Genomic DNA, 3807 nt, shown 5'->3' with positions numbered 1-3807 from the left:
TTTGGCTACACTATTTCTTGGAGTTTTATTTTGGGTTCTCTTTAAGGAGGTGATTGGCAGATTCTTTCAATGACTTGTTTACTTTCTTGTTCTAGGATATCAGGGCAGTTTTTCTTGATAATTTCTTGAAATACATTATCCAAGTTTTCTCTCTTTCTGGTTGGATTTCTGGTTTAAGAACCAGAAATTCTCTGGTTTTTAAATGATTTCTCCTGGATCTATTTTCTAAATTAGTTATTTTTCCAATGAGATATTTTACATTTACTTCTATTTTTTCATTCTTTTGATTTTGATTGATTGATTCTTGATGTCTCATAGTCATTAGCTTCCACTTGCCCAGTTCTAATTTTTAATTAGTTATTTTCTTCAGTTAGCTTTAAAAAAAAAATTTTTTTTTTAGCCTTTTCTATTTGGTCAATTCTACTTTCAAAGGAGTTGTTTTTTCTTCAGTGGATATTTTTCCATTTGGTCAACTGTATTTTTTAAGGAATTATTTTTTTTTTTCAGCAACTTTTCCCCCTATTTGGCCAAATTTATTTTTTAAAGAGTTTTTTTTTCCTTCAGTCAATTTCTGTATTTCCTTTTTATAGCTGTTGACTCTTTCCCCATAATTCTCCTGTATAACTCTCATTGTTCTCCCTCAATTTTTCTTCTACCTCTCATGCTTGATTTTTAAAATCCTTTTTTGAGCTTTTCCAAGAGAACTTTTTGAGCTTGAGACCAATTCATATTCCCTTTTGAGGCTTTACATGTAGGCATTTTGTTCTTTCTGTCCTCTTCTGAATTTATGTTCTGCTCTTCCTGGTTACCATAGTAGCTTTCTATAGTCAAAGCTCTTTTTATTTTTTTGCTCATTTTCTAAAGTTGAGCTCTGCTCCTGGGAAACAGGAGCTTCTTTTGTCCCAAGCTTCTTTTGCTGAGAGACAGGGGTCTTTCTGCGCAAGAGCCTGAGAGACCAAAATTATACAAAAAGGAGGTAGATGATCCAGAATTCAATTCAATCCTTGGTAAAGGCTTATAGTAAATGATGAACACTGAAATAAACACAACCAGGAGACATATAACACAATAACAAAATAGCATAAGAAGACAATTTTAAAGGATTTAACTGTTTAGTGCAATAATCATGACTGTTGGACTGATGATGAAAAATGCTATCCACCTTTTAACAGAGGGAGCATAGATCTCATATGCTGAATGAAAGACATACTTTTGGACATGGTTAATGTCCAAAGCTGCTAAATTTTGCTTTGTATAAATATGCTTTGTATAATTCTGCTTATTTTGTTACAAGAGTTTTTTTTTCACTTGGGAAAGAAGTTGGGAATAAGAGAAAAATACTTTTTTTTGTTAACTGAAAAGCATTCTTTTTTTAAAAAATATTCAATCTCAAGTTCTTTGAACGAAGGTCCAAAGTTTTCCCAACTCTACTATATTGCTTGTTATCATAACTTGATATTATTGGCATAACATTTATATACTTTAAAAACATATTGTCTCGTTTTATGTTCATAACAACCCTGGGATATAAGTGCTGTCATATTCTCCATATCCCATTTCCTCATTCCATGAGGAAACTGAGCAGGCAGATTAAATGCCCAGGCCACACAGCTAGTAAATATGTATTATTGACACAAAAATAAAGTTTATTCTCTAAGTAACATATATTTATCCTCAAAAAATCCCCATGAAAACTATGAAATAAAATAAAATAAAATTTACTTTCTAAGTAACATATATTGACCCTCATGGGTGGCCATATAAGGTTCTTCTACATTTGAGTCTTAATGCTTCTTTCTTTTTCCCTTTATGGTTCACTTTTGTGATTGTTTGCTTTACCCTTTGCAGCTTCTTGTTTTCTCTCTTTCTTTTGCCTATCTCCTTTGTCCATCTCCCTCTTATTTTTTTAATTTTTTATTGAAGCTATTTTCAAAACATATGCAACGATAATTTTTCAACATTAATCCTTGCAAAACTCTGTATTACAATTTTCCCTCTCTTACCTCTACCCATCTCCCTCTTATTTATTTTGTCTTCTCTCATTTCTGGCACCCATATAATCTACACACACACATATTATATATACATATATAATAGAAATTTAAAGTTAAAATGGTTATATTTTAAGTTTTGTGCTACTTCCTTTCCTCTTTTTCCATTTCACACTACAAAAGGCCACCACTTCACATACATACCCTCCCTACACATACGCACATGCAACTGTTCTGTGCATACTTCTATTTATCAGTTTCTCTGGAGGCAGATATTTTCTTCCTTCATAGACTCTTTGTAGTTGATTTAAATACTTATAATACTCAGAATAGCTTAGTCACTTATAATATTGCTATTACTGTATGCAGTGTTCTTGGTTCTGCTCATTTTATTCTTCATTATTTCATGCAAATCTTTTCATGTTTTTCTAAGATTATTGAGTTTATAATTTCTTACAGCACAGTAATATTCCATCGCAACCATTTACCATAACTTTTTTGACTATTACCCAATTGATAAGTATCCCCTCAATTTCCCATTCTTCATTAACTGCAGTATACAATTATAGACCCTTTCCACTCTATTGGAAATACCTAAGTCAAGGGTTCTTAATTTGTGTGTGTGTGTGCATGTGTGTTTATGTGATAAGCTTCTTTGGTATTCTGATGAAGTGAGTGAAAGGCTTCTTAGAATAATGTTTTTGAATACATAAAATAAAAAAAGAAAGAGGATTACAAAGGATACCAATTATATTGAAACATAGCTTTGAAAACATTAAAAAAGAAACAAAATTGGCAAAGGCACTGAAATCTACCCAAGAACTCCTTAAGGACCTGTTGACTCCAGCTTATCCCTCCTTCTCTCCAGTGATCCAAAATTAGGATACCTGACAAATATAATACTTCAAAGTTTACAAAGTACTGTATATACATTACTTCATTTGAGCTTTACAACAACCTGATGAGGGAGATACTATTCCCATTTTACAACTGGGAAAACTGAAGATAAGCGAAATAAGAGTCTCACACAGGGTCACACACTAAAGTATCAGAGAGTTTGTTGAATCTATTTCTTTTCTGATTCTGAACCTAGCATATTCTCTCCTTCATTTTTCTTATTTCTGTCTCTTTATGTCTCGCTGTCTCTATTTCTTGTTTCTGTCTCTCCCTCCTTTTTTTCTTTCCTTTCTCTTTTCTCTCAGTCTGTCTGTCTGTCTCATCACTTTCTCTATTCCTGTCTCTCGTTTGTCTTTCTTTGTCTCTCTCTCTCTTTCTTTCCTCCTCTTTTTCCTCTCTCTTTCCCAGTCTTCATTTCCTCTCTTTTCCTTCTATCTTCACCCTATTTATATCCTACAGCCAGATTCCCCAAAGATGTTAGAAGAATAGTCCTATTTCCTTTCTTTCATCACATTCTTAGAAATCTCCAGAAGATGGCTGGGAAACTCCATAAAACATGGTAGCAAACCCAAAGTCTTTCCCAGGTATTTCCTTTTTATTTATTTAAGAGGGAAAAAAGTTCACATCTTTTGGAAAGGGAAACCAAATCTGCAGATCCTGTGTGCTGCACTGAGGATATTTTAAGGATAATCACATAATGGATAAAAGACAGAGCAAATGGCATCTCTCAGCCCAGATGTCTCATTGATATTGCTTGTACTTTAGCTTTATTCGTTAAGCGTGCCATCTATGGGGTATCTAGGATTAATTGCCCCTGCATAAAACGAGTATTGATGATAATAGATGCTACAGAGCCCATAGAGGCTAGCCATTGTCAGACTCATCAGCAACAGGTGCCAGCAGAATAAGGTCTTGAGGA

The sequence above is a fragment of the Sarcophilus harrisii genome, chromosome 1, assembly GCF_902635505.1.
Source record: "Sarcophilus harrisii chromosome 1, mSarHar1.11, whole genome shotgun sequence".
NCBI classification, from domain to species: Eukaryota; Metazoa; Chordata; class Mammalia; order Dasyuromorphia; family Dasyuridae; genus Sarcophilus; species Sarcophilus harrisii.
This window is presented reverse-complemented; position numbering follows the sequence as displayed.